Genomic DNA, 23,613 nt, shown 5'->3' on the forward strand with positions numbered 1-23,613 from the left:
TAAATACAAGTTAATCAGGTTGTCCCAAGTGGGGTTCACAGTCCTAATCCCCTTAATCTGTAGATGAGGTAACTGTGGCACAGAGAAGTGTGCCCAAAGTCACATAGCTGATAAGTGGAGCCGGAATTAGAACCCATGACCTCTGACTTCCAAACCCGTGCTCTTTCCACTAAGCCACGCTGCTTCTCTATTTACACATACATATATTTAATAATAATAATGTCGGTATTTGTTAAGCGCTTACTATGTGCAGAGCACTGTTCTAAGCGCTGGGGTAGACACAGGGGAATCAGGTTGTCCCACGTGGGGCTCACAGTCTTAATCCCCATTTTACAGATGAGGGAACTGAGGCACAGAGAAGTTAAGTGAATTGTCCACAGTCACACAGCTGACAAATGGCAGAGCTGGGATTCGAACTCATGAGCCCTGACTCCAAAGCCCGTGCTCTTTCCACTGCGCCACGCTGCTTCTCTCTCTATATATATGCATGTGTGTGTTTATGCAATTGTTGATTTTGATTACTCTAATTGTAAATATTTTCATGTCTGCTTCTCTCATTAGAGTGAAAGCTCCCTGAGGGCAGGGATAGTGTAACGACTTTTGTTTTGTGTTTCCCAAACAGTAAAGTGCACTGTCCCCAACGAGCCCTCATTGAGTGCTGTTACCACGACCTATAATGACACCTAAATACATTAAAATTAGACTGGCCGGCTGGAACTTTGAGAATGGTGAGCCTTACACTGAACAACAGTTCACCTGTACTTAACCTCCAAGTTCTGAGTTGATTGGAAATCCATTAATAAAATTGTGTGGGATAAATGTGAAACGTTTGTATTCTTGATTTGAAATTAGAAAAGAAGTATAATAAAAATTGGATTCTCTGCTCCCGCAAAACAGGATCTCAAATTCATCTTGAACAGGAAGCCCAGTAACGAACCTCTTCACTGGGCCTCAGCTCTGTCTGACTGCTTAGTTGATCCTCTGATCGGTTCAAAGTGGTTTCCTTTCCTCATATCTCTTTCTCTTCAGCTCCGAAATGATATCAAGAGAATTGGGTCCTCACAAAAAAGTGGCATGGCTTCTCCTAAGCTCCTGAACTGAGCTGAATTAGCTATTGAGGATATCATGTCATAGAGAAGCAGCGGGGCTCAGTGGAAAGAGCACGGGCTTTGGAGTCAGAGATCATGGGTTCGAATCCTGGCTCTGCCACTTGTCAGCTGTGTGACTTTGGGCAAGTCACTCAACTTCTCTGTGCCTCAGTTACCTCATCTATAAAATGGGGATTAAGACTGTGAGCCCCACGTGGGACAACTTGATTCTCTTGTGTCTACCCCAGTGCTTAGGACAGTGCTCTGCACATAGTAAACGCTTAACAAATACGAACATCATTATTTTTGCAAGTCCTCAGTCTCATTTTATTCACTCCTCACGCACAGCCTCCTCCATCTCCCCACCTCTCACTCCCCACCTCCCTCCCAGTGACTCATTAATTCCTGGATTTGGATGAGCCAGATGATCAGTTTCCAAAATTCTGGCCGGTGCCAAAAAGTTTGAACAATCAAGAGAAGCAGCGTGGCCCAGTGGATAGAGCACGGGCATGGGAGTCAGAAGGTCATGGGTTCTAATCCCTGCTCCGCCACTTGTCTGCCGAATGACCTCGGGCATCTGTAAAATGGGCATCGAGACGACGAGCCCTACGTGGGAAAGGGACTGTATCCGACCCGATTTGCTTGTATCCGCCCCAGTGCTTAGTACGGTGCCTGGCACATGGCAAAGGCTTAACAAATATCAGAATTATTATTATCATTATTACCATTATTCTATTATCAGAATTATTATTATCATTATTCTACCCTACTTGTAAATCTCTTACACGGTGAGCCAGAGCAATGACAAGCAAAAGTAATATTTATCAAATATTTATAAATTCATTTACCTGGATCTCGAAGGGCAAGGCAGGAACCGTCATTATTATAGTTTTAAAAACATTCATTTTAATTTCCATTATAAATATTGATCGAAAAAAAGCTTTTAGGGTACGTCGACTCTGCCACAAGGCCCGGAGAAGCTGTGACATAAAGAAATGCTAGCATTTTAAGAAAAGTAAGAAAAGTTCCCTGGTCTTCTCAACACATCCCAAGGCTAGGAATTTTCAATCTCTCTGTCTGCTTAGTTTCACTTCCAGCTTTTGCTATTATTTCTGCTTTTGAATGGTTATGTTGATAAGACGGAGAATGACTCAGATCTAATGAATCCCAGCAGAACAGAGACTAGTTTACGCTATCAGCTTGCAATCTGCCCGAAGCTGCAATTTATTTCTTGCACTATGCACGTGCCTTTCTAAGAAGACTTAGCCCCTTCTGGGTCACAAAGACTGCCCCAAAAGCAGGATGGCGCAGCGGCTAGAGCATGGGCCTGGGAGTCAAAAGGACCTGGGTTCTAATCCTGGCTCTGACACTTTGTCAGCTGTATGACCTTGGGAAAATCACTTCACTTCTCTTGGCCTCAGTTACTAATCTGCGAAACGGGGATTAAGACTGTGAGCCCCATGAGGGACAGGGATTGTGTCCGACCTGATTTGTTCGTATCCACCCCAGCGGTTAGTACAGTGCCTGACACAGAACAAATACAACTATTATTATTACCTGGCATCATTCCAATTTTGACTTTACTCTTCATCTCCTTTGTTTTCAAACAGACCGATCATTAAAATTCTTGTTAGGTGGTTCAAGTGCTTCTTACTTCTCATGTGGCATCATTTGGCTCCAGTTGCAGATGCAGAGATAAAAGAATGTAAACATCTAAGAAATGGGTCATCGTGAGCCACAGTCGTTAATGTAATATTCTCGATGGCATAGAGGAGTGCCAGTAAACAGATGAGAGCAGGCCAGTTCAGTGTGGTACTGTTCTTTTCCCACAGATGGGAGGCAGAGGGATTCTCATAGTAAGCGCTTAACAGATACCCACATTCTCCGAGTCATATCCCATCTGCTGGCTCTGGGACATAGTAATTATAATGAAAATGATGGTATTTGTGAAACTCTTACTATGTGCCAAGCACTGTACTAAGCGCTGGGGTGGATACAAGTAGATCGGGTTGGACCTGTCTCTGACTCATGTGGGGCCCACAGTCTCAATCTCCATTTTACAGATGTGGTAACTGAGGCCCAGAGAACTGAAGTGACTTGTCCAAGGTCACACAGCAGACAAGTGGCAGAGCTGGAATTAAAACCCATGACCTTCTGACTCCCAGGCCTGTGTCTGTTCATTCCACCAGGCTGTTTCTTTAGGCTCCTTTGTTGCCCTGAGCCAGGGTGGAGCCCCTTTAAGGTCAGTATTCATTCATTCATTCATTCATTCATTCATTCATTCGATTGTATTTATTGAGCACTTAGTGTGTGCAGAGCACCGTAACTAAGTGCTTGAGAGAGTACAATACAACACTAAACAGACACATTTCCTGTCCACGATGAGCTTCCAGTCTAGAAAGGCTTCAATCAGTCAATCCATCAATCAACTGTATTTGTTCATTCATTCAGTCATATTTATTGAGCACTTACTGGGTGCAGAGCACTGTATTAAGCGCTTGGGAGAGTACAATACAACCATAAACAGACTCATTCCCTGTCCACAAGGAGCTTACAGTCCTGGTGGGGGTCGGGGGAAAGAGAGATAAATACGAATAAATAAATTACGGCTTTATTGAACACTTTCGGTTTGCCGAGCACTGTATTAAGCTTTGGGCAGAGTCCCGCATAACAGTGTTGGTAGACAGGTTCCCTGCCTTCCCCTATAACAGCTGTAGCTGAGATTTGAGGGCTTTGAGGGCTCCCTGGTCCCTGGGGCTGTGTGTGTCTGACAGGATGAGGGCTAGAGCTGAGCTCCAAGCACATACCCCCATATTCTTTCCCGTAGTCCCTTTCTAAGAGAAGCAGCCTGGCTGGATAGAGTCAGAAGTATCTGATTTCTAATCCCGGCTCCACCACCTACCTGCTGTGTGACCTTGGGCAACTCACTTCACTTCTCTGGACCTCAGTGACCTCATCTGAGGATTAATTAATCTGGGGATTGATTTATATGGGGATTCATTCATTCATTCAATGGTATTTATTGAGCGCTTACTATGTGCAGAGCACTGTACTAAGCGCTTGGAATGGACAAATCGGCAACAGATAGAGACTGTCCCTGCCCATTGACGGGCTTCCGGTCTAATCGGGGGATTAAGACTATGAGCCCCATGTGGGACAGAGATTGGGTCCAACCCTAACAGTGGCTGGCACATAGTACATGCTTAACAAATACCACAGTTATTATTATTATTATTGTTATCATAAAGTCCTGCTGTACCATCAGGCATCCACTTTTGACAGTGGACTGACATCGTCCTCTCCTCCTACCCCTCTGTCTCTTCTGGTGGGCTCCTCCTCCGCCTCCCACACCTTAACCGTGGGGGTCTCTCAAGGTTCAGTTCTGGGTCCTCTTCTGTTCTCCATCTCCATCCACTCCCTGGGAGAACTCATTCGCTCCCATGGCTTCAACTACCACTTCTATAATAATAATGTTGGTATTTGATAAGCGCTTACTATGTGCAGAACACTGTTCTAAGCGCTGGGGTAGATACAGGGTCATCAGGTTGTCCCGTGTGAGGCTCACAGTCTTCATCCCCATTTTTCAGATGAGGGAAGTGAGGCCCAGAGAAGCGAAGTGACTTGCCCACAGTCACCCAGCTGACAAGTGGCAGAGCAGGGATTCGAACCCATGACCTCTGACTCCCCAGCCCGGGCTCTTTCCACTGAGCCACGCTGCTTCTCAGTCTATGCAGATTATACCCAAATCACCTCCAGCCCATATCTCTCTCCTGCTGTACAGTCTCCCGTTTTCTCCTGCCTTCGAGACATCTCTACTTGGAAGTCCTCCGGTCGCCTCAAAGGTAGCATTTCTAAAAGAGAACTCCTCCTCTTCCCCCCACAGACCCTGACCTTCTGACTTTCCCATCACTATAGATGGCACCACCAACCTTGTTGTCTCACAAGCCCGTAACCTTGGCGTTATCCTTGACTCCTCTCTCCCTAATTCAACCCACGTATTCAATCCATCGCTAAATCCCATCTGTTCGACCTTCACAGGGTAGCTAAAATCCGCCTTTTCCTCTCCGTCCAAAATGCTACCGCGTGAATCCAATCACTTATCCTATCCTGTCTTGATTGCTGCATCAGCCTCCTTGCTGACCTCCCAGCCTCCTGTCTCTCCCCGCTCCAGTCCATACTTCACTAGGCTGCCTGGATCATTTTTCTACTAAAATATTCGGCCCATGTTTCCCCACTCCTAAAGAACCTCCAGTGGTTGCTCATCCACCTTCATGTCCATCAGAAACTCCTCACCATTGGCTTTAAAGCACTCGACCACCTTGCCCCCACCTACCTCACCTCTCTACTCTCCTACTACAACCCAGCCCGCGCACTTTGCTCCTCTAATGCTAACCTTCTCGGTGCACCTCGATCTCGTCTACCTCGCCGCCGCCATCTCGCCCCCGTCCTGCCTCCGGCCTGGAATGCCCTCCCTCCTCATATTCACCAGACGATCACCCTCCCCACATTCAAAGACTCGTTGAAGGCACGTCTCCTCCAAGAGCCCTTACCTATGCCCTCTTTTCCTTTTATTCGACTCTCTTCTACGTTGCCCTGACTTGCTCCCTTTATCCATCTCCTTCTACCTCCACAGCATTTATGTACATGTCTGGAATTTATTTATTTATTTTAATATCCGTCTCCCTCTCTAGACTGCAAACTCACTGTGGGAAGGGAACGTGTCTGTTAGAGAAACGGTGTGGCTCAGTGGAAAGAGCCGGGGTTGGGAGTCAGAGGTCACGGGTTTGAATCCCGGCTCTGCCCCTTGTCAGCTGTGTGACTGTGGGCAAGTCACTTAACTTCTCTGTGCCTCAGTTCCCTCGTCTGTAAAATGGGGATGAATATTGTGAGCCTCACGTGGGACAATCTGATTACCCTGTATCTACCCCAGTGCTTAGAACAGTGCTCTGCACACAGTAAGCGCTTAACAAATACCAAAAAATAAAAAAGTTCTTGGAAGAGCACTACAGAGAAGAGTATGATGGAATGGATATATGCGCTCCTTGCTCTCTGGATCTTAGGATCTGGGCTCATGGCCTCCAAGAAGCCTTTCTGGATTAAGCCCTCTTTCCCCCAGCTATCCCTTCTACATCATCGAAGCACCTGGATCTGTGTTTTTTGGGCATTTGATATTTACTTCCCTCTCAGCCCCACAGCACTTCTATGCATATCTATAAATTATAGTTTGTGAATTATTGTTTACATTAATGTATGTTTCCCCCTTTAGGCTCTAACCACACTGTGAGCAGGGAATATAATGTATTCTTCCAAGACCTTAGGACACTGCTCTGCACATAGTAAACTCTTAATAAATGCCATTGATGATAGTAGTGAGAGGCAGACAGTTAAGTTAATAATAATAATAACAATAATAATAATAATAATAATGATGGTATTTGTAAGTTCAGGGTCTCTGTCTTCCACTCTAGGGGCTTGGTATCATTATCATTTTTATTGTGATTATGTTGTCTTGTTTTTGTCTGTCTCCCCAATTAAACTGTAAGCCCATCATTGGGCAGGGATTGTCTCTATCTGTTGCTAAATTGTACATTCCAAGCGCTTAGTACAGTGCTCTGCACATAGTAAGCGCTTAATAAATACTATTGAATGAATGAATGTGCCAAGCACTGTTCTAAACTCTGGATTATACCAGCAGAGGTCAGTTTTGCTACTATAAGTACCTGGTACAGGGCTCTGTACCAGAACGGAGATGAGAACACAGAAGCTCAGTATTATTACTTCTAATAGAAGCAATGTGGTGTAATGGATACAGCACGGGCCTGGGAGTCAGAAGGACCTGGATTCTAATCCCGGCTCCTCCACTTGTCTGCTGTATGACCTTGGGTAAATCACTTTCCTTCTTTGTGCCTCAGTTTCCTCGTCTATAAAATGAGAATTGAGACCGTGAGCCCCATGTGGGACAGGATACTGCTTGTATCCACCCCAGGGATTAGTTGGTTTTTTTCAAAAAAAGATGGTATTTAAGAGCTTACTATGTGCCAAGCGCTGGGGTAGATACAAGGTAATCGGGTTGTCCCAAGTGGGGCTCACAGTCTTAATCCCCATTTTACAGATGAGGTAATGAGACACAGTGAATTTACTTGACTTGCCCAAAGTCACAGAGCTGATGAGTGGTGGAGCCGAGATGAGATCCCACAACCTCTAACTCCCAAGCCCCGGCTCTTGCCACTAATAATAATAATAATAATGTTGGTATTTGTTAAGCGCTTACTATGTGCCAAGCACTGTTCTAAGCGCTGGGGTAGACACAGGGGAATCAGGTTGTCCCACGTGGGGCTCACAGTCTTAATCCCCATTTTACAGATGAGGGAACTGAGGCCCAGAGAAGTTAAGTGACTTGCCCACAGTCACACAGCCGACAAGTGGCAGAGCTGGGATTTGAACTCATGAGCCCTGACTCCAAAGCCCGTGCTCTTTCCACTGAGCCACGCTGCTTCTCTGCTCTTTCTCACTAAGCCACGCTGCTTTTCGTACAGTGCCTGGCACATAGTAAGCACTTAACAAATACCGTAATTATTATTATCATCTTTGAACATTGCATGGTTCCTACCAGAATAAGTTCTTTTGGCTTGCATTTTTGAGAGATGAAGGGCTTCCTATCAAGGGCATGCAGTCATATCAGAATCCCCGATTTAAGGATGAGGACTCCAGTCAAGCAGCAATGAAGAAAAGGAACAAAATATAACTTGGTCTCTCGGCCCATGAAGACCCCTAGGCCAGGGTGACGTTTATTTCAGTTGCTCTATTTCAGTTTTAAATGGAAAAGAGCCAGCAGAGAAGAGGAGCTAGAAGGGAAGAGAGGGAAGGGAAGATGAGAAAGAGACCTCTTTGACAGGGTTTATTTCTATCTACTTATCTCTTGCTTCTTTCACTAAAAGAATTATGGTTAATACTCTTTCGTGTATATAAGATTCCTCTTATCATAACATTAAACTATTTCTGAATGATGTACACATGGGCAGCTCAAAGGTGAAGTAAAGATTTTCACTGTTTTCCCTCCTACTCAATCAGCCAATCAATGAATGGAATTTATTGAGCACTTACAGCATGCAGAACACTAGAAAAGTGCTGGGAAAGTACAATATCATAGAGTTACTTGTGGGAACTCCTTAAGTGCTTACTATGCGCCAGGCACTGTACTAAGCACTGGAGGGGAAGCCAAGCAAATCGGCAAAGACACAGTCCCCGTCCCACATCGGGCTTACAGTCTTGATCCCCATTTTACAGATGAGGCAACTGAGGCGCAGAGAAGTGAAGTGACTTGCTCAAGGTCATTCATTCATTCATTCAATAGTATTTATTGAGCGCTTACTATGTGCAGAGCACTGTACTAAGCGCTTGGAATCGGCAACGGAGAGAGACAGTCCCTGCCCATTGACGGGTTTACAGTCTAATCAGGTCACACAGCAGGCAAGTGGCAGAGCCGGAATTAGAACCCTTGACCTTCTGACTCCCGGGCCCGTGCTGAGTTGAAAGAGTTGAAAGGCACAAACGCTGCTCACGAAGAGCTTACAGTCTACAGGGCGAGACGAACCTTAAAACAAATTACAGAGAGGGGAAATAGTAGAGGATAAATATATAACAATAATAATAATAATGTTGGTATTTGTTAAACACTTACTATGTGCAGAGCACTGTTCTAAGCGCTGGGGGAGATACAGCGTAACCAGGTTGTCCCACGTGAGGCTCACAGTTAATCCCCATTTTACAGATGAGGTCACTGAGGCACAGAGAAGTTAAGTAATAATAATAATGTTGGTATTTGTTAAGGATTTACTATGTGCAGAGCACTGTTCCAAGCGCTGGGGTAGATACAGGGTCACCAGGCCATCCCACGTGAGGCTCACAGTTAATTCCCATTTTACAGATGAGGTAACTGAGGCACAGAGAAGTTAAGTTGTAATAATAATCTTGGTATTTGTTCAGCGCTTACTATGTGCAGAGCACTGTTCTAAGTGCTGGGGTAGTACGTGTTGTGGGGCTGGAGTGAATATCAAAATGATTGAGGGATAGTAAGCCAAGTGTAAAGTCTACACAGAAGGTAAGACAGATAGAGGAAATTAGGGCTTATTAAGGGAAGGCCTTTTGGAGGAACTGTGATTTTAGGAGGGTTTGGAAGGTGGAGAGAGTGATTTTGAAGTGGGAGAGAGTTGCAGGCCTGAGGGAGGCCCTAGGCGAGGGATTGGCAGCTGGATAAAGGAGATTGAGGCATAGAAAGCACACTGGTGATACAGAAGTGGAGTGTGCAGGTTGGGTTGTAGTAGGAGATCGGGGAGGTGAAGAAAGAGAGATCAGCTGCCCCAGTCCTCAAAGCCAGTGGTAAAGTGCTTTTCTTTGATGCGGAGGTTTGATGTGGAGGCTGTGAGCTCCACATAGGACAGGGACTGTGTCTGACTCAATTTGCTTGTATTCACCTCAGCGCTTAGTACAGTCCCTGTTCGACAGTAAGCGCTTAACAATAACCATCGTCACTATTATTATTAGGTGTATGGGCAACCACCCATCTTCCACTGGAAGTTCTGGAAGAGTGGAGAGACATGGACCGAATGATTTTTCAGAAAATGATCCGGGCAGCAGAGTGAAGTATTCTTAGGTTCTAATCCCGCCTCCGCCACTTGTCAGCTGTGTGACTTTGGGCAAGTCACTTCACTTCTCTGTGCCTCAGTTACCTCATCTGTAAAATGGGGATTAGGACTGTGAGCCCCACGTGGGACAACCTGATTACCTCGTATCACCCCCCAGCGCTTAGAATAGCGCGTCTGGCGCATAGTAAGCTCTTAACAAATGCCATTATTATTAGGTACGGACCTGGAAGGGGAGAGACAGGAGGCAGGGAGTTCAGTGAAGAGGCTGAAGCAGTAGTGAAGACAGGAAACGACAAGTTCTGGAACAGCGGGATAGCAATTTGGATGGGAAGGAAGCGGGCGATTCTAGGGATGTCGATCGGGAACTCCATGTGGGACAGGAACCGTGTATAATTTGATGATCTTGTATCTACTCCAGAGCTGAGTATAGTCCCGGCACACAGCAAGCACTTCACAAATACCCCGGTCATTATCATCACCACACACCTAAGCTGGACCTGTCTTTTGCCCCCGAGGAGCGACCCAGACTCCGTTTTTCTTAGTCATCAGCAAACTCAGGCAAGGAGGTAGCTCTATAAAAAATGAATTCCCTCAAACCTAATAGTTTGAACAATTCATTACGAGTAAATGTAATGAATTAAACACTTTCCACTTTAAATGAGCACGAGAGATTTAGGGATGTGTTTTATGGGAAGCGACACAGTGACCAATATGATTTTCATGAGGAGAAAGTACCCTTCAAAGAAGGCAAATTAGTTAATCGGGGATTGTCCGCGTGGAACTGAGAAAGCTGGGAATCCGAGTTGAGATACTGAATTTAGCCAGTGTAATTTTAAATGTGTCTGCCTTCGTGACTTGCATTTCATTTTTAATGAGTCACAATAGCCTGCCGGACAGAATAGCCTTTTTAGGTTCCTCCCAAGCTCGGTCGAAGCTAAACTAAACAAGATTTATTTTCCAACACTGTACATGGACCGCAGCCTGAGCCGGAGGAAAGTGATATCTTTGGAGTCATCCGCCGTCTGCACTTTGACTTCCTCCTCCCCGCCAAGCTCGGACCAGACATTTCAACAGCTTGACTAAGCTGCGTTACCCATTGCCTTGCCAATCCCAGCAGCTGCTTCTCAAACAAACACCCACTGCCAACTCACTAGTTTGGATTAGAGCTTCCCTAGCTGACTGACTTTTCTCAAAGGGAAGTTATAGCGATTCAGTCAGTTTACCCCGCCTAACTAGGGCAAATCAATTTTTTGAATAAAATTTATCCATACACCAGGGCTGCATTTGTCTCATCCTAGCTGGAAGGGAATTGGGGTTAAAAGGAGGTTGTTATCATTATAGTATTTGTAAAATGCTTATTATGCTTCAAGCACTGTTCTAAGTATTGCGGTCCGTACCAATTAACCGGATCAGACACAAGCCCTGTCTCACAGGGGGCTCACAGTTCAAGTAGGGGGGCGTGTATTCAATCCCCATTTTACAGTCGAGGAAACTGAGGCACAGAGATATAAAGTGACTTGTCTAGAGCCCGGCCCTGGCAGGCAGAGGACCTGGATTCTAATTCCGGCTCAAGCAGCGTGGCTCAGTGGAAAGAGCCTGGGCTTGGGGGAGTCAGAGGTCATGGGTTCGAATCCCAGCTCTGCCGCTTGCTAGCTGTGTGACTTTGGGCAAGTCACTTAACTTCTCTGTGCCTCAGATGCCTCATCTGTAAAATGAGGATTAAAACCGTGAGCCCCACGTGGGACAATCTGATCACCCTGTATCCCCCCAGTGCTTAGAACAGTGCTTTGCACATAGTAAGCGCTTAACAAATACCACCATTATTATTATTATTATTAGAGCACACAGCAGGTAAGTATCAGTCAGGATAAGAATCCCAGTCTTCTGACTCCCCAGCCTGTGCTCTTTCCAGTAGGCCGCACCGCTTTCTGGGTTAAGCGTATAAAGATGCTTTGCTTTACTATACTTTATTTTGTTAAATAAAGACACTCTGCACACAGGAAGTGCTCAGTAAAGACAATCAATTGATTAACTTTGTTCAACCGGGATACGATGCGAGAAATATGGTTTTGAAACTTTATTCATTCAATCGTATTTATTGAGTGCTTTCTCTGTCCAGATAATTGTACTAAGTGCTTGGGAGAGGACAATGTAACAATAAACAGACACATTCCCTGCTCACAGAGTTAGGCTTATCTGACCATCCTTCTCATCAGATGGATTGAAAATTCCTTCGGGGCAGGTGTCGTCTCTACCTAGTCTTGTTTTATTCCAAGCGTGTCACATATTAAGTGCTTTGAAAATACTATTGATTGATATTTGCAGGTGATGCTGTGGGATGCTTTGAATACTCTGAAAATCAATAATCTGAGCCCTAAACCCAGCCCTAACTCCAGCAGCCAGCCCAGCCCAAGTTCCTCGGGGCTGGGGAGGGGAAGATGAGAATGATTCCACTTTCTGGGAAGGCAAAGAGAGAGCCCAGCGACCCTGCAGAAGTGAGAAACCGCCTTTCTGCCCAGCCTTGGGCTCTGCGTGCATGAATGCATGCATTCATTCATTCATTCAGTGGTATTTATTGAGTGCTTACTGTGTGCAGAGCATTGTACTAAGTGCTTGAGAGAATTCAATACATCAGTAAACGAGCTTACAGTCCAGTCATTCATTCAACCATATTTATTGAGCGCTTACTGTGTGCAGAACACAGTATTGAACGTTTGGAAAGTACAGTACAGTACAGTAATAAGGAGAGAAAATCCCTGCTCACACCGGACTCACAGTCTAGAAGGGGGAAGACAGATATCAAAACAAGTAAACAGGCATCAATATAAATAAATGGAATTATACAAATATATGTATATACGTGAGTGTTGTGGGGCAGGGGGAGGGGAGAAGAGCATAGGGAGCCAGTTGAGGTGATGCGGCAGGGAGGGGGAAGTGAGGAAAAGATGGCTTGGTCTGGGAAGGCCTCTTGGAGGAGGTGCGCCTTCAGTAGAGCTTTGAAGGGAGGAAGAGTGATTGTTTGGTCGATTTGAGGAGGGAGGGCGTTCCAGGCCAGAGGGAGGACGCAGGTCAGAAGTCGATGGCAGGACAGGAGAGAATGAGGCCCCGTGAGGAGGTTAGCGGCAGAGGAGCGGAGTGTGTGGGCTGGGATGCAGAAGGAGAGAAGGGAGGTGAGGCAAGAGGGGGTAAGGTGACGGAGAGCTTAGAAGCCAATAGTGAGGAGTTTTTCCTTCATGCGAAAGTTGATAGGCAACCTCTGGAGATTTTTGAAGAGGGGGGTGACATGCCCAGAGCGTTTCTGTAGAAAAAAAATCTGGACAGCAGAGTGAAGTATAGACTGAAGCGGGAGAGACAGGAGGTTGGGAGATCAGAAAGGAAGCTGACGCAGGAATCCAGTGGGAATAGGATGAGAGATTGTACAAGCAGCAAGGTAGCGGTTTGAATGGAGAGGAAAGGGCAGATCTTGGCGATGTTGCGAAGGTGAGAACGGCAGGATTTGGTGACGGATTGGAAGTGTGGGGTGAATTAGAGAGCGGAGTCAAGGATGACACCGAGGTTGCGGGCCTGTGAGACGGGAAGGATGGTCGTGCCGTCCACAGTGACAGGGAAGTCAGGGAGAGGATAAGGTTTGGGAGGGAAGATAAGGAGCTCAGTCTTGGACATGTTGAGTTTTCAGTGGCGGGCGGACGTCCAGGTGGAGAGGTCCTGAAGCCAGGAGGAGACACCAGCCTGGAGAGAGGGGGAGAGAAAAGGGGAGGAGATGTAGGTTTGGGTGTCAACTGCATAGGGATGGTAGTTTAAGCTGTGGGAGCGAATGAGTTCACCAAGGGAGTGAGTGTAGATGGAGACGAGAAGGGGACCAACAGAGGGGATCGAGTCTAGAGTTGGGGAGACATATATTAATATAAATAAATGGCAGATATAAGTGGTGTGGGGGTGGGTGGGGGGGGATGAACCGAGGGAACGAACCAGGGGGAAGCAGAAGGGAGTGGGAGAAGAGGCAAGGAGGGCTTAGTGAGGGAAGGCCTCCTGGAGGAGATGTGCCTTCAATTATAATAAGTATGGCATTTAAGTGCTTACTAAGTGCTGAGCACTGTTCTAAGTGGTGGGGTAGATAAAGGGTAATCAGAATGTCCCACATTTTTTAATCCCCAATTTTACAGATGAGGTAACTGAGGCACTGAGAAGTGAAGAGACTTGCCCAAGGTCACACAGCAGACAAATGGCAGAGGCGGGATTAGAACCCACATCCTCTGACTCCCAAGCCCGGGCTCTTTCCACTAAGCCAAGCCGCTTCTCTGAGGCTTTGAAGAGGGGAGGGGGAGTCGTTGTCGCTCGGATCCCGTGTCTCAATGGAAAGAGCCCGGGCTTGGGAGTCAGAGGTCATGGGTTTGAATCCCGGCTCTGCCACTTGTCAGCTGTGTGACTGTGGGCAAGTCACTTCACTTCTCTGGGCCTCAGTTCCCTCATCTGGAAAATGGGGATGAAGACTGTGAACCTCACGTGAGACAGCCTGATGACCCTGTATCTACCCCTGCGCTTAGAACAGTGCTCTGCACACCGTAAGCGCTTAACAAATACCAACATTATTATTAAAGGAGGGAGGGCAGGACGGGGGTGAGGGTTCGGCGGCCAGATGGACGAGACGGAGGTGCATGAAGAAGGTGCAGGCATTAGGGTCTGCAGAGCTTGCAGAAGCAGCATGGCTCAGTGGAAAGAGCCTGGGCTTGGGAGTCAGAGGTCATGGGTTCTAATCCCACCGCTCCCGCTTGCCAGCTGTGTGACTTTAGGCAAGTCACTCAACTTCTCTGTGCCTCAATTCCCTCATCTGGAAAATGGGGATTAAAACTGGGAGCCCCACGTGGGACAACCTGATCACCTTCTAATAATAATAATGTTAGTATTTGTTAAGCACTTACTGCGTGCAGAGCACTGTTCTAAGCGCTGGCGCAGACGATACAGGGTAATCAGGTTGTCCCACGTGAGGCTCACAGTTAATCCTCATTTTACAGATGAGGTCACTGAGGCCCAGAGAAGTGAAGTGACTTGCCCACAGTCACACAGCTGACAACCCATTCGAACCCATGACCTCTGACTCCCAAGCCCGGGCTCTTTCCACTGAGCCACGCTGCTTCTCTATCCTTCTATCCCCCCAGCGCTAAGAACAGTGCTTTGCACATAGTAAGCGCTTAACAAATACCAACATTATTATTAAAGGAGGATGGGCGGGACGTGGGCTAGGGGTCGGCGGCCAGACGGACGAGATGGAGGTGCAGGGAGAAGGTGCAGGCATTAGGAAAGACCACGGGCTTGGGAGTCAGAGGTCATGGGTTCAAATCCCGCCTCTGCCACTTATCAGCTGTGTGACTGTGGGCAAGTCACTTCACTTCTCTGGGCCTCAGTTACCTCATCTGTAAAATGGGGATTAATTGTGAGCCTCACGTGGGGCAACCTGATTACCCTGTATCTCCCCCAGCGCTTAGAACAGTGCTCTGCACATAGTAAGCGCTTAATAAATACCAACATTTTTATTAGGGTCTGCAGAGCTTGCATCTTCCCAGCCGAGCCGAGCCCGAGCCGAGTCCACCCGAACTCGGGCCGAGCCCAGCCCGAGCCTCAGCCGAGTCGGGCCGAGCCCCAGCCGAGCCGCAGCCAACCGTGGCCGAGTCCGGCCGAGCCCCAGCCGACCGTGGCCGAGTCCGGCCGAGCCCCAGCCGAGTTCAGCCGAGTCCAGCCGAACCCGACCGAGTCCCAGCCGAGTCCGGCCGAACCCGACCGAGCCCCAGCCGAGTGCAGCCGAACCCGGCCGAGTCCGGCCGAACCCTAAGCCGAGCCGCAGCCGAGCGGCGGGCGGGAGCCGAACGCCGAGCGGGAGGCGGGCCCCGAGCGAGTTCCCGCCTCTTGTCTCACCCGGGCCTCTCCCATTGGTCGCCCGGTTATTTATCGCGCTGTGATTGGCTGCGGGCGGCGCCGGGTTTCTTCGCCGAGGGGAGGCGGGGTCAAAGTTTGGAAACTTTGTGTTCCCCGGCGAGGAGGAGCCGAAAGCGGTGAGCTGGGAAAATGGGGGGCTGGGGGCTAAACGGGGGGTCTCGGGAGGGACCAGCGGCCTCTTCTCCCCTCCACCTCCTTTCGAGCCTTTGATTTTCCCTCCCCCTCTCCGTCCCAGCGCTTAGCACAGTGCCTGGCACCTACTTGACGAATAATAACGTTAGTGTTTGTTAATAAGAAGAATGTTGGTATTTGTTAAGCGCTTCCTATGTGCAGAGCACTGTGCTAAGCGCCGGGGGAGATACAAGGTCATCAGGTTGTCCCCCGTGAGGCTCCCAGTTCATCCCCATTTTGCAGATGAGGTCACTGAGGCCCAGTGAACTGATTTGCCCAGGGTCACACAGCTGGCAGGTGGGAGAGTCGGGATTCGAACCCATGATCTGTGACTCTCAAGCCCGGGCTCTTTCCACTGAGCCAAGCTGTTAGGCGCTTACTCTGTGCAGAGCACTGTTCTAATAATAATAATAATAATGTTGGTATTTGTTAAGCGCTTACTACGTGCAGAGCACTGTTCTAAGCGCTGGGGTAGGACCCAGGGTCTTCAGGTTGTCCCACGTGAGGCTCCCAGTTCATCCCCATTTAAGGGAACTGAGGCCCAGTGAAGTGACTCGCCCATAGTCGCACAGCTGACAAGGGGCAGAGCCGGGATTCGAACCCATGACCTCTGACCCCCAAAGCCCGGGCTCTTGCCACTGAGCCTCGCTGGTCCTCTACCCTCTAAGAATTCCCTCCCAGCGCGGTGTGTCCCCTCCAGTGTCTCCTGACCTCGCAGGCTCAGGATCCTAAAACAACAACAACAAACTGGGCGTTTTCCCAGTGCTGGGGTTAATAAGGTTGGTATTTGTTAAGCGCTTGCTCTGTGCAGAGCACTGTGCTAAGCGCTGGGGGAGATACAGGGTCATCAGCTTGTCCCACGTGAGGCTCACAGTCTTCATCCCCATTTTACAGAGGGGCTACTCCCATGTGGCCCCCCTGCTTCTTGCCCAAGCCAAGGCCCCGGTTGCAAATTTGGGAAGGGGGCAGAGCGGGGTGACATCTCTGACCCGGGTTTTCCCCTCCCCCCCAAAAACGTCTTTCATTCATTCAATAGTATTTATTGAGCGCTTACCATGTGCAGAGCACTGTACTAAGCGCTTGGAATGAACAAGTCGGCAACAGATAGAGACGGTCCCCGCCGTTTGACGGGCTTACGGTCTAATCGGGGGAGACGGACAGACATGAACAGTGGCGATAAATAAGAGTCAAGAGGAAGAACATCTCATAAAAACCGATGGCAAATAAATAGAATCAGGGCGATGTACATCTCATTAAACAAAATAAATAGGGTGATGAAGATATATACAGTTGAGCGGACCAGTACAGTGCCGAGGGGATGGGACGGGAGAGGGGGAGGAGCAGAGGGAAAGGGGGCAGAAGAGGGTTTAGCTGGGGAGAGGTGAAGGGGGGTAGAGGGAGCAGAGGGAAAAGGGGGGAGCTCAGTGTGGGAAGGCCTCTTGGAGGAGGTGAGCTTTACTGGATGGAGGCCCCTGCCCGGATTCCTTTGGTTCTGCAGGAGACCGGATCCCTTTAGAGCCGGGGGGATGGAGAGCTTGGCCGCAGGAAGGCCATTATTAGCATTGATTTTCACTCCTCAAAGGGGATTCGGATCTGGACCCCCTCCCCGGGCCACCTGCGGCGTCGGCGCTTAGAACAGTGTCTGGCACAGAGTAAGCGCTTAGCAAATACCATCATCATCATTATTATTTTGTGTGACTGTGGGCGAGTCACTTCACTTCTCTGGGCCTCAGTTGCCTCATTTGTAAAATGGGGATGAAGACTGTGAGCCTCATGTGGAACAGCCTGATGACCCTGGATCTGCCCCAGCGCTTAGAACAGTGCCCTGCACATAGTAAGCGCTTAACAAATACCAACATTATTATTACTTAACTTCTCTGAGCCTCAGTGCTGTAAAATGGGGATTGACAGTGAGCCTCGCATGGGACAACCTATTGACCCTGTATCATCTGCCCCAGCGCTTAGAACAGTGCTGTGCACATAGTAAGCGCTGAACAAATACCAACATCATTATTATAACTTAACTTCTCTGTGCCTCAGTGACCTCATCTGTAAAATGGGGATTGACTGTGAGCCTCACGTGGGACCACCCGATGACCCCGTATCTGCCCCAGCGCTTAGAACAGTGCTGTGCACATAGTAAGCGCTGAACAAATACCAACATCATTATTATTACTTAACTTCTCTGTGCCTCAGTGACCTCATCTGTGAAATGGGGATTGACTGTGAGCCTCACGTGGGACAACCTGATGACCCTGTATCTGCCCCAGTGCTTAGAACGGTGCTCTGCACCTAGTAAGGGCTTAACAAATACCAACATTATTATTATCCCCTGAAATGGGACCGGGGTAGAGAGCGTGGTGGGCAGGGGATGGGTCCGCTTAGGGTTATTCTGGCCCCAGCGCTTCGCACAAAGTAAGCGCTCAATGATCATGTTGGTATTTGTTAAGCGCTTACTAGGTGCAGAGCACCGTTCTAAGCGCTGGGGTAGACACAGGGGAATCAGCTTGTCCCCCGTGGGGCTCACAGTCTTCATCCCCATTTGACAGATGAGGGAACTGAGGCCCAGAGAAGTGAAGTGACTCGCCCACAGTCACACAGCTGACAAGGGGCAGAGCTGGGATTCGAACTCATGACCTCTGACTCCAAAGCCCGGGCTCTTGCCACTGAGCCACGCTGCATCCGATGGACCGGCTGCGGCCCAGAAAGGAGGCGACGGGCGGGGGAGGCGGCGGGACTACATTTCCCAGAGGCCCCCGGGGCGGCCCCGCCCCCTTCGGGGAGTGACGGGGCGCTTGGCCAATGGGAGGGAAGGGGCCGACGGGGCCGGGCTGGCGCTGGCCAATCACAGGCCACGGAGCGGGGACTTCCGGTCCTGCGGGAGCCGGGCCCGGGCCGGTCCCCAATCCTTCCATCAGTCGTGCAAATCGAGCGCTTATAAGAATGGCGTTTGTTAATAATAATGTTGGTATTGGTTAAGCGCTTCCTATGTGCAGGGCCCTGTTCTAAGCGCTGGGGGAGATACAGGGTCATCAGGTTCTCCCATGTGAGATTCACAGTCTTAATCCCCATTTTACAGATGAGGTCACTGAGGCCCAGAGAAGTGAAGTGACTTGCCCAGAGGCACACAAAATAATAATAATGATGATGATGGTATTTGCTGAGTGCTTACTCTGTGCAGAGCACTGTTCTAAGCGCTGGGGGCGATACAGGGTCATCAGGTTGTCCCACGTGGGGCTCACAGTTTTCATCCCCATTTTACAGATGAGGTCACTGAGGCCCAGAGAAGTGAAGTGACTTGCTCAGAGGCACACAAAATAATAATAATGATGATGATGGTATTTGCTAAGCGCTTACTATGTGCGGAGCACTTTTTTAAGTGCTGGGGGGAGATGCAGGGTCATCAGGTTGTCCCACATGAGGCTCACAGTTAATCCCCATTTTACAGATGAGGTCACTGAGGCCCAGAGAAATGAAGTGACTTGCCCAGAGGCACACAAAATAATAATAATGATGATGATGGTATTTGCTAAGTGCTTACTCTGTGCAGAGCACTGTTCTAAGCGCTGGGGAGGATGCCATTATAGAGAAGCAGCGTGGCTCAGTGGCAAGAGTCCGGGCTTGGGAGTCAGAGGTCATGGTTCAAATCCCGGCTCCACTGCTTGCCAGCTGTGTGACTTTGGGCAAGTCACTTCACTCCTCTGGGCCTCAGCTACCTCATCTGTAAAATGGGGATGAAAACTGGGAGCCCCACGTGGGACAACCCGATCACCTTTGTATCCCCCCCAGCGCTTAGAACAGTACTTGGCACATAATAAGCGCTTAACAAATACCGCCATTATTATTAAGGTGATCAGCTGCTTGTGAGGAGACAGCTGACAGTCTAGAGGGGGAGACAGACACTAAAACAAACCCATCAGTGTAATCCTCTAGACCAAGTTCGTTGTGGGCAGGGAATGTGTCCTGATGTTGTACGGTAATAATACTACTACTACTAATAATGGCATTTGTTAAGCGCTTACTATGTGCCAAGCACTGTTCCAAGTGCTGGGGTAGATACAAGGTAATCAGATTGTCCCACGTGGGGCTCACAGCCTCCATCCCCATTTTTACAGATGAGGTAACTGAGGCACAGAGAAGTTAAGTGACTTGCCCAAGGTCACACAGCAGACACGTGCCGGAGCTGGGATTAGAACCCGCGACCTCTGACTTCCAAGCCTGTGCTCTTTCCACTGAGCCATGCTGCTTCTCCAAGCACTGGGGGATACAAGGTGATCGGGTTGTCCCACGTGAGGCTCACAGTTTTAATCCCCGTTTTACAGATGAGGTAACTGAGGCACAGAGAAGTGACTTGCCCAAGGTCACACAGCAGACAAGTGGCGGGGCCGGGATTAGAACCCACGACCTCTGACTCCCAAGCCCGGGCTCTTTCCACCGAGCCACGCTGCTTCCCTTGGAGGCCAGTAGATAAGACCGCGTTTGGAGGACTATCCTTTGGATGGCTCGGTGGCCCATTCCGGTAGCTAAAGCATCCTAAGTTTTTCCGCTCCTTGTGGGCGGGAAACTGTAAGCCCGTCAGAGGGCAGGGACTGTCTCTATCTGTTACCGATTTGTACATTCCAAGCGCTTAGTACAGTGCTCTGCACATAGTAAGCGCTCAATAAATACTATTGAATGAATGAAAGGAAACGTATCTACCAACTTTGCTCTGTTGGACTCTCCCAAGCCCTTAGTGCAGTGCTCTGCACGTGCCTTAGCGGAAAGAGCCCGGGCTAGGGAGTCCTAGGTGGTGGGTTCTAATTTCGCTTCTGCCACTCATCAGCTGTGTGACTTTGGCCAAGTCACTTCACTGGGCCTCAGCTCCCTCATCTGCAAAATGGGGATGAAGCCCGTGAGCCCTAGGTGGGACAGCCTGATTACCTTGTATCTATCCCAGCTTTTGGAACAGCGCTTTGCACATAGTAAGCGCTTAACAAATGCCATCATCATTATTAGTAGTAGTAGTAAGCGCTCAATTAGTTATTGATAGTTACTTGTATTGATTGGTTACTTGTCTTGTTTTGGACTTCTCCGAAGCACCGTCCTTGCTGACCATACTTCCCTCCCTTCGGCTTTCTTCAGACAAGGAGTGGGCAGGGAGTGGATCTGTTTATTGTTGTATTGAACTCTCCCAAGCCCTTAGTACAGTGCTCTGCACGCAGCGCTCAATAAGTACTATTGATGGGTTGCTCATTTTGTTTTGGGACATCTCAAAATGAACCATCCTCTCTCACCTTGCTTGTCTCCCTCGCTTTGGTTTGCTGCAGACGAGGCGTGGGCAGGGAATTTGTCTGTTTATTGTTGTATTGTACTCTCCCAAGCGCCTAGTACAGTGTTCTGCACACAGTAAACGTTCAATAAATACTATTGATTGATTGCTCGTTTTGTTTTGGGACGTCTCGGAAGCATCGTCCCTGCTCACCACGCTTCCCTCTGGCTTTTGCAGACAAGGCGTGGGCAGGGAATTTGTCCGGTTAATGTTGTACTGTACTCTCCCTAGCGCTTGGCCCAGTGTTCTGCACACAGTAAGTGCTCAATAAATGCAAACGATTGACTGACTTAGCCTCTGCTGTCCCAATTTCATCGGTGAGCCGGGAGCGGTGGGGCGGAGCTCCATTAGGCAGGTGAAAATCCCTCGGTTGAATTGTGGCCACAGGAAGGCTCCTCGATCCTACGAGTGAACAGTGATTGATCTTAAACTGCGCAGTTTTTAATATCTGTGGCCGAATTGTCCATTCCAAGCACTTAGTACAGTGTTCTGCACATAGTAAGCGCTCAATAAATGCTATTGAATGAATTTCTGACTTCGGATGCGGCGGGCGGGCGGCGGTTAATTGAAACGAGCAATTTCTGCTATACGCTCTTCGTTGGGATGTTTTCAAAGCAGTGCATGTGATTGACATTTAAATACGTAATTGTCAGCAGTGTGACTGTGGGCAAGTCACTTAACTTCTCTGTGCCTCAGTTGCCTCATCTGTAAAATGGGGATTAACTGTGAGCCTCACGTGGGACACCCTGATTACCCTATATCTATCCCAGTGCTTAGAACAGTGCTCTGCCCATAGTAAGCGCTTAACAAATACCAACATTATTATTATTAATAATTGTTCAGAAGCGTCAGGCTTATAGCCTATGTACTCTTTCCGTATTCCTGTGGCCAGATGTGGTGTTTAGCTGTTTGCGGGGAGCTAGTGGAGTTAATTAGGTGACTCAAATGGGGCTTAATTAGCTAGGACATTCTTATCTAGGGAAAGCTGGCTGTGTTTCTTTCACGTACAGGAGAGAGAAAGATATTGGTTGGCTCTCCGAAACGCTCGCGCACGCACTGGGAGTGAGTGCCCGACTGTTCGTTGTCGGTTCTGCAGAGGAGGAGGGCAAGTCTGGCCCATCTGGATACTGAGGAAAATCCCAAGAGGGCCGTGTCTCCTGATCTGGGTCATCTCCTGACCATTTTGGGCTGCAGTTGTTAGCAGGCTCAAGGCTGTCTGGAGCCTGTGAGAATCTGCGCATAGTGGGTTGCTGGAAATAGAAGGTTAGGGTTCTGCCCCTTAATCCTCTCCCATTCCTCCTCTTCCCTCCCATCCCACTCTAGCTTTCCTAAAGATTTCCCAGGAAGTTATGAATTCATTCATTTTATTTATTGAACGCTTACTGTGGGCAGAGCACCGTTCTAAGCGCTCGGAAAGTACAATGTGGCAACAGATAGAGACCATCCCCACCCAACATCGGGCTCACAGTCTAGAAGGGGGAGACAGACAGCAAAACAAGTAGACAGGCATCAGCATCAAAATAGATAAATAGCATTTATACATACATATATATATATATACATATATATGTGTATAAATGTGGTATGTGATATATGTGTATATTATGTGTATATATGTGATATATACACATCATTAATAAAATAGAATAATAAATAAGTACAAATATACACAAGTGCTGTGGGGCAGGGGAGGGGATAGAGCAGAGGGAGGGAGTCGGGGCGATGGGGAGGGGAGGAGGAGCAGTGGGAAAGAGGGGCTCAGTCTGGGAAGGCCTCCCGGAGGAGGTGGGCTCTCAGTAGGGCTTTGAAGCGGGGAAGAGAGTCAGTTTGGCAGATGTGAGGAGGGAGGGCATACCAGGACAGCGGGAGGACGTGGGCCAGGGGTCGACGGCGGGACAGGCGAGAAGGAGGCCTTGCGTGTGCCAGAGGAGCGGAGTGTGCGGGCTGGGCTGGAGAATGAGAGAAGGGAGGTGAGGTAGGAGGGGGGCAAGGGGATGGACAGCTTTGAAGCAAATAGTGAGAAGTTTATGGACAGCCTCGGGAGAGAGCAGGCATGGGCGGACTCTCCTCTGTAAGTTCCTCTGGCCATTTCTACTCTCCTCCCTTGTCCCCTCTTTTTTTTAATGGCATTTGTTAAGGGCTTACCACGTGCCAGACACCATACTAAGCGCCGTGATAGATACAAGCTAGTCAGGTTGGACACAGTCCATGTCCAACATGGGACTCACGGTCTCAATTCTCATCTTACAGATGAAGTAACTGAGGCACAGAGAAGCGAAGTGACTTGCCCAGGGTCACAGAGCAGACGATAATAATTACGGTATTTGTTGATCGCTTACTAGGTGCCAGTCACTGTTCTAAGCGCCAGGGTGGATATAAGCAAATAGAGTTGGACACAATGACTGTCTCAAGTGGGGCTCTCAGTCTCAATCCCCATTTTACAGATGTGGTAACGGAGGCCCAGAGAAGC

General features: G+C 48.6%; 1 protein-coding gene across 1 annotated transcript in view; it reads left to right on the forward strand.

Annotated features, from left to right (window-relative positions):
- Window positions 1–15,720: 15,720 nt before the first annotated feature.
- NEK7 (NIMA related kinase 7) overlaps window positions 15,721–23,613 on the forward strand; it is a 227,255-nt gene continuing 219,362 nt past the window's right edge. The window contains 1 exon segment of the mRNA XM_029063357.1: window positions 15,721–15,780. The gene's annotated coding sequence lies outside the window, so the exon portion shown is untranslated.

Source organism: Ornithorhynchus anatinus, chromosome 4 (assembly GCF_004115215.2).
Source record: "Ornithorhynchus anatinus isolate Pmale09 chromosome 4, mOrnAna1.pri.v4, whole genome shotgun sequence".
Lineage (NCBI taxonomy): Eukaryota > Metazoa > Chordata > Mammalia > Monotremata > Ornithorhynchidae > Ornithorhynchus > Ornithorhynchus anatinus.